This window comes from Arvicanthis niloticus, chromosome 29 (genome assembly GCF_011762505.2).
Source record: "Arvicanthis niloticus isolate mArvNil1 chromosome 29, mArvNil1.pat.X, whole genome shotgun sequence".
In the NCBI taxonomy this organism is placed as follows: Eukaryota; Metazoa; Chordata; class Mammalia; order Rodentia; family Muridae; genus Arvicanthis; species Arvicanthis niloticus.
Genome location: NC_133437.1, coordinates 12,758,434 through 12,767,099, shown reverse-complemented (window position 1 = coordinate 12,767,099; position 8,666 = coordinate 12,758,434).

Here is an 8,666-nt window from a genome sequence, read left to right as displayed (position 1 = left end):
CCTTGTACCACCACCAGCTTGAGCTCAAGTGATGTTGACCTAAGGAATAGAAGGAGGGCCTGCACAGGACATGAGGAGCAGATGTACTCTGTCCACTGAGGCTGGAGAACTGGAGGCAGACTTCACTGTCCTACTTCTATGGCAGCGGGGCTGGTAGATATACAGGGGAACCAATGTCACCGTTACTGGCCCTTTGCTACTGCTGATCTTTATAATTGGAAGGGACAAAATATCTGGTTCTCTGACAAGCCCAAGGAGCTCATTATTCTCTTAGACACTGTCCTTTTCACTCATATACTTACTTGGGATGATTGTCAACAGGTTTTGCAGATTCTCTTTACTACTAAAGAAAAGGAGCCCATTATTGTGGAGGCCTGGAAGAACATTCCAGAAGCTAATGGTGCTCCATCACAAAACCCAGCTGATATTGATGATGGATTTCCCCTCAGTAGACCAGATTGAGACTACAATATGACTGAAGGTAGAGAGTGTCTCCGGGTCTACCACTAGGCTCTGAGGACAAGTATCAAGGGAGCAGCTGAACATCCCACTAATTTGGCCAAGGTTTATGATATTAGGCAAGGGATTGATGAAAACCTAGCAGTATTTCTTGAGTGGATCATGGATTCTTTCCACAGTTATATGTACAAGTTTTCCTTGGATCCAAAGGAAGCAGAAAATTCTGGTGTAGTGGTCCTGGCTTTTACCAATCAGTTAGCACCAGACATTGGAAGGAAGTTATAGAAGTTAGGTTAGGGGAAAAGTCATTGAGGGATTTAGTGGAAGTTGCAGAGAAGGTATACCATAACAGAGAAACTGAAAAGGAAAAGAATATTAAGACAGGAAATGTATTCAATAGAGATTTGGCCAAGGTTCTTATGGCTAATAGTGTGCTGGACCTAAGGGAAATAAAATGCCAACTTCAATGAACTGTTGAAGAAAAGGAGTTTAAAAGAGGCCAGTGACCAGCACTAGGTAAGTACCAATGCACCTATTATAAGGAGGATGGTCACTGGGCTAAAGAGTGCCCAAAGGGGAAGCCAAAGGCTAAGGCCATGGTCACAGAAGAAGATTGGGGAGTTGGGACCCCCCTCCCTGAACCCAGGGTAACCCTTAGAGTGGAGATGAAGCCTCTAGACTTCCTAATAGATACCAAAGATCAAGATTCTGTACTCTTTAAAGGCCAAAGGGCCACTGTCTTCCAAAAGGTCCTGCGTTCAGGGGACCACTGGTACCAAACAATATTCATGGACTACCCGAAGATGAAGATTGATGGACTTGGGGATGTTACAGGTAACCTAATCATTTATGATCATTTCTGAGTTTCCCTACCTCTTGTTGGTGAGAGATTTCTTAGCAAAATTGAGGGACCAATCTCACTTTAAACTGGAGGAGTCCAGTTATTGAACCAGAAAGACAATCTGAGACATATGTTTACTCTTATCCAGGGTTCTGAGACTTAGTATGGACTATGAGTCAACAGTGGCCCATAAACAAGACTTGAGTGTTTCATTGAGAAAGTTCCCAAAGCAAGGGCAGAAGCTAGAGGCATGGGCTTAGAAAAACATCAACCCACTATGTTTGATGATCTCAAACCAGGGGAAGACCCAGCCCAAGTCTGTCAGTATTCCGTATTCCAGGAGGCATGGAAGAGGATCACTCCCCCAAAACTGTTGGCCCTGAAAGTCCTCAGGCTATGCCAGTTGGCTTGGAATACTCCATTGATGACAGTGAAGATGCCAAATTCTAATGACTATCACTCTGTCCAGAACCTATGGGAAGTTAAATAGAGAGTGACTGATATACACCCCACAGTCCCTAATTCCTATACATTGCTGAGCTTGTTGCCACTAGACCGGAGATGGTATTCTGGTCTTGATCTAAAGGATGCTTTTATTACCACTATGCAATTGAAGGGGTAATTAAGCAGGCTCCTGATCTATGGCTCAGCAATGTCCACATGACTCATTATCAGTTTTGGTGTCCAGAGCCAGCTTGGCAAACTGGCTCCAAACTCAGGAATGTCACACATAGGTAACAGCCATTTCCATGACAACCCTTCATACCTTCTTGGAGCCCACTCCTCACACTCACCTGAGAACTGCCTACAGCCTACATCAAAGCCGAGGTAAAAGGCAAAACTTTCCCCACATTCAACCCTTTTTCCACCTGTATTTTCTCTTTCTTCTCTTTATCCCTGTTCTTCCCTAACAAAACATCTACCATGTTGAGCTGCATTGGCCTACTGTGGTCTATCCGGACTCAACAACAATCAGACTTTACTAATTAACCCTGGTTGAGTTTACCTTCTAGCTACTGATCTTCTTGAATCCTGCTACTCTTCTCCCTGATCCTGATTTGAATTGTCCTCTCCATCAATGCAGTGAGATTTTGGCTCATGTGCATAGCATCCAACCTGATTTAAAGGACTCACTATAAAGGTAACAGGGGTAGAGTGGACTTGGTTTATAGACTTGGTTTACCCTTGTGAGACCAGTTTCATCCACAAGGGTAAGACGAAATCAGGAGAGCCAGTGACTTCAGAAACAGAGGTAATCTGGGCTCAGTCCCACCCACTAGGCACTTCAGCCCAAAGGGCCAAACTGATATCACTAACTCAGGCCCTCATCATGTGAAAAGGACTGGCTGTTAAGATACTATAAATATAAATATATTATACTATAAATATAAATATAAATATAAAATGATAAGATAAAAGGACAGCTGATACTCATTTGCAACTGCTCATATACATGGAGGTATTTACCAAGAAAGGGGGCTCTTAAGAGAAGAAAGAAAAACCATCAAGAACAAAGATAGAAATTCTAAAGCTTCTCAAGGCCCTCTGGCTTCCAAGGAAACTGGCAATTATACATTGACTTTGGGTTTTGAAAATTTTACCTTTTATCTCGGCTTATCCAAAAAAGGAACCAGTGGATAGGGGTAACAATCTAGCTGATAAAACTGCTAAGCCCTGGAAGAAATGGACACCTCTGCATTGGCCACCGTCTTGCCCAAACCCAACTTTCCAGAACATATAGTCTATGCAGAGATCAAATGGGCTAAAAATTACCTCATGAGTCAAATGTTTGGAGGGCTAGTGGCAATCTGCTGAAAGTAAGCTAATATTACCCACATCTCAGGAAGGACCACAAAGTCACTCATATGTGACTGAGATGAATGAAAAACACAGTGAGACAATCTAAAGTGACTTTCAAAGATATGCAAATGACTCATGAGCATATAGTATCAAGCTGTAGAACTTGCCAACAGACTCACACTCATAACACTCCCAAATATCCAGGCTCCCGACTATGAGGTAAGAGACTATTGGCCTACTGGGAAGTTGATTTTACAGAAATCAAGCCAGAAGAGTAGTTGTTGGTGGACACTCTCTCCAGATAGACAGAGGCATTCCAAAATAAGCCAAAACTGCAAAAATAGTGGTCAAGAACTTGCTGGAGGACATTTTACCCAGTTATGGATTCCTCACATGATAGGGTTAGATAATGATCCTGCCTTTGTGTCCAAGGCAAGCCAAGATGTAGCAAGGTTTATTGGGGCAGATTAGAAGTTACAATTTGCATATAGACCCCCAAATTCAGGATAGGTAGAAAGAATGAATAGAGCATAAAAGAGACCTTGATTAAATTGAACTTAGAAACTTATGGAGACTGGGTGATGCTTCTTTCCTTTGCCTCATATTGGGTAAGGAATTCTCCTTGCCAGATGGGATTAACCCCTTTTGAGATCATGTATGCTGACCCAACACCATTTTACCCAACTTGTAGTCAGCAACTATTGCAGAATTAGAAGATGGTGACTTAATATCTAGAGTCAGAGCAATTCAGTGGGCTCATAAATATGTTTGGCCTGAATTATGTGCCCTCTATGAAACAGTCCCAGTTCTGGAACCACACAAGTTTAGACCAGTAGACTAGGTCTTTGAGAAGAGATTACACCAGGTTGTGTTGGAATCCAGGTGGAAAGGATGTTTTATCATTCTACTGACAACACCAACTGCCATTAAATTGGACAGGATCACTGCCTGGTTGCAGTACATTCATACCAGACCTGCTGATCCATTCCCCCTTAAAGAAGATCACCTAACTCCAGCCTTACCAAAATGGAAAGTTCAGAAGAGCCCCAACTCTCTCAAGTTAAAATTGACTTGGACATAGGTCTGTTGTTACTGTTAACTGTATGTATTTTGGCTCTTAACCCATATCATACGTTTTACTTAATCTGGGTGATTAAAAATCCTCCCCAGTTAATCTGTACAAAAGGGTCAATTGGGACATCCTGGTTCCTAGACTTAATTTTGATTTGTGCCAGATAGCTAACAATTCATGGAACAATGCCAAAGAGACCCTTAAAGATACATATAATGAATGTAGATAGAGAACTTTTTATATGTGTATGGGGGAAGAAGATCTGCCAAACAATGAGGGTCCTGAAGAGCTTTACTGTGCTGCCTGGGGATGTGAAACATTAATCACTGGAAATAGCAGATCTCCCCTGGTCAATGATGATAAAAACCTTTCAAATTCTGAATGTCTCCAAGCCAGAACTTACCATCTCTTATTGCCTGTGTGATAATGCTAGGGCCCTCTTTTATGAAGGCATTGGGTTAATAGCTGAATATAATGTTTCTTAAACAATACTGCATGTAGATGGTCACAAGAAGGTCCAGCATAAACCCTCCAGCCTATATTGGGACAGAGTATCTGCCTAGTCACTGGACAGTATCAAAGGAAGATCTTATCCTGGTTTTCCAGCAGGCAAACAGATCCAAAGATTTACTCAGGGTCACCGTCAAAGGAAAACAAGCTAAGAGGTAGGAAGCCAGGAAATCTTGAAGCCTTTGGCTCCACATCACTGGAGGTAATAGTCCTGGATTACTTTTTACAGTCAATCAAAAACCATTCACCAGCAGCAATCTGCACAAATCAGGTCTTGACAAACCTCATGTCTGTGTTAACCCCATCCTCTAGGCTAGTAACTACTGTAGCCCCAGTTACCTAATTCCAGTGAATCTCAGTTCCAGAACTCTTCCTGAACAAATAGAACCAGGGGATCTTCCCTGGTCAATGATGTTAAATACCTTTCAGATTCTGAATGTCTCCAAGCCAGAACTTACCACCTCTTATTGGTTGTGTTATGATGCTAGGCCTCTCTTGTATGAAGGCATTGGGTTAATAGCTGAACATAATGTTTCTTAAACAATACTGCATGTAGATGGTCACAAGAAGATCCAGCATAAATCCTTCAGCATATAATGGGACAGAGTATCTGTCTAAGGAAGATTCCCTTATCACATCAACACCTCTGCAATCTGACCATTCCTACAGTTCATTCCAAATGAACCATGGTGTGTATGGAGACATTCTTAGTTCTTCTGCTCCAATAGAGGGTTCTATATTTTGGTTCAGTTAGTTCCCCATATAGCCTATTATTGAGAAGAAAGAGTGCTGAAATTGTTAGCAGGGCACTTTGAAGCGGACCTTAAGAGGGAAATGAAGGAACCCCTTCCTTTAACCTTATCTTTAATTTTAGGGGCAGGAGTAGCTGGAGTCAGCACTGGAATAGCTGCATTAACATTACAGGAAAAGAATTACAATAGCTTAAAGTCAGACATAAATGAAAATATCCAGTGCCTAGAAAAATCCATTTCTCACTTGGAGCTCAACATAAATTTGCTAACGGAAGTAGTGTTGAAGAATAGGTGAGGATTAGACTCAGTATTCCTAGGTGCTCCTTCACATGAAGAGTATTGTTTCTATGTACACCATTCTAGGGTTATTAGGAAATCATTGGCTAAAGTTATAGAAAGTATAAACAAACACTGGAGGGAACAAGACATTTCTAAAAGTCGGTGCCACTCACTATTTGATTGCTACCTCTGCTTAACAACTCTTATTTCCACTCTCATAGGACCCTTAGTTACTCTCTTTCCCCTTGTCACCTTTACACCATGCATTATAAATAAGCTTTTAAAATATAAAAAACAGAGATTGATTGGGAACTATTCAATTGATGGTGATAAGGTTATATTATCAACAAATTAGTACAGACAATTCAGATCTCAAAAAGCCGAAGTCTGGCCTCTAAAGCCAGTAGAAGAAGTGGGGAATGAAGTGGCCAAGGTAGCAAGATAGACTCCATCTTACTTTTCAAACTCCATTTTAAATTGTTTATCCTCAGAGTAATATGGCCCCCACCATTTGGGAGTCTGGGAAAGAGACCAAGGTGTTCTCAGTAGTTGAAAATAGACATAACAGCTGTGGCTAGCTTACAAAAACAGAAAGAAAAAAAAACTGGTCACAATAACAAAATGAGTTAAGAAAACTTGAATCATTTTCATGTCAAAATACCCCTTTTAGATGTGTGCTCTCTCCTTGTGGTTCGAACAAATGCTATGGAACAATCGGTTTAAAGCCAAGATTCCTTTACCCACTTACCCAATCATGTAATGCCAACGCTTGAAAGCCCCCTGCTTGCAATTTGTCCCTATATAAACCCTAAGCCCCTAGACCTGAGTTTCACTTTCTTAACCTGTTGCATCATGGATGCTTGTGGCTCCAGTCTGAACTCGAATAAAACTTTTCATGTACTTACATCAGAGTTGTGGACCTTGGTGGTCTTCTGGTGTTCTCACGATCTGTGTGTAACAGTATACAGGGGTAGCAGTAATGGAGTTGGACTCTATTATTTGGTCAACTGATTTGCTGCTGGGAACTTTAGCCCAGAAAGCTGAACTAAAAGGCTGTAAACCCCCCACTTTAAAATAGCAAATGGATCCATAGCTAATATTTATACTGACAGCAGATGGGATTATTGATTGCTGAAAGAAAAACCATCATTTGCCAAATGGTAGTGGCAATCAAGGAAGAAATGCTTACTTTATGGGTATCATGGCTTCCTCTCAAAGTGGTCATAATTCACTGTCCCAGGCATCAGAAAGGGACATCTGAAATAGCCTGAGGAAACAGTATACCTGATAAAGCCTAAAGGGAGGTTGCCCAAGCTTCCACAATCGACATCATGAAAGCTTTGCTGACCCCAGAGCTCCCAGTCATCCCAGAATATACTGGTGAAGACAAATGACATCAGGTGAAATGCCAAGCAGTTTAAAGAAGAGATGGATGATTGCTACCCCATCCTACCTAAGGAGTCTGCTAACCAACTTACCCACAAGATTCATCAAGCTTCACACACCTGGTCACCAAAAACTGAAAGACTTGCTGTGAGAGTAAGCTACAAAATATTTGACAAAGGACAAGTGGTTGATCAAGTAGTCTCAGACTGGGCCAGCTGCCAGTATGTGAACTCTTGAGGCCTCAATCAAGGAGATTCTCCAGGAACCATAATAGGAGGTCAATGGCCAGGGGATAATTGGGAAATAGATTACACAGAAAGAAAACCAGAAACATATGGATATAAGTATTTGCTAGTTTTATTGATACCTTTTCAGGATGGGTAGAAGCCTACCCTACAAAGTAGGAGACTGCCAATGTAGTGCCAAACAAATTTCTGGAAGACATCATACTCAGGTATGGTTTGCCCACCCTGCTTGGGTCTGACAATGCCCCAGTATTCACCTCTCAGGTAACTCAATCTCTAAGATAAGTTCTGTTAAAAATATGTCTTAATAAAATGGAAAACAGTTTGGTTAAAGTATGTTATTTTCTGACTTCAGTGAACAGACATTAAATATGTTTTCTGGTAAATGTAAATATTTAAATATGTCATTTAGTGATACTTTGAAGAAAGTGATGATTTAAGATTTGTATTTATACTCTCCCTGTCATATTAATCACATACTTCATTTTGGATAACATGTAAATTTTGTAAAGATAATGTTGTATTAGCAAGTATAAACTAAGAAGACTTGACTATGAATTTACCCAAAAATTAACATTTTTTCAGTGTGTTGTAAAAAGACAGTGACCCCTCCCCTTCTCTTCATGTATTTCTCTACCCTAAAAAAATAAAGGGATGGCCTTTACCATGTAATTGGACTTATGTTTTATGAATTACATATCATGTACATATTGCTACATTATCAATGAAAACATAATTCTAAGACTCCAACCCATTAATATAAAGCAGAATGTGGAAATATATTTGGATATTAGTGTTAAGAACAATTCTGACAAAAGTGTATTTTCTTGGCTATGAAATCTTAACAAGAAATTTCACTGGCTGATTTAGTTCCTAGTTTGTGGTCTACAGTGGAGCTTTAAAAAATAACTATAAGCAAGTCATTACTATTTGTTTCAGACAATTACCATCAATTGGTCTCTTTCAAATTTGTGCAGGCAGTGGAAGAACAAATCAAGAGATCCCTGACATGCTTTTTCTTGGAAACTTTACTACTCAATAATGTCTATTCTTGGCATCAGAATAACTGAAGAGTTTGCTCCAAAGACTCAAAATTCCTTCTCATCATTGCTGAGATAGAAGCTGTGTTTTACAAATACTTCAAGTGATTAGTATATATGAGAGAAGCAATGTTTATAATGAGTTAAAAAAATTCTAAACTACACCAGTAGGTCATTCTTCACAGACAAGTTCCTGAGGGATCAAGGAATCATAACATAAAGAAAACAGGAATATCTATGTTAAAAGAAAAAATAAAAAGTCTTGTACAAGCTGTCTTATTT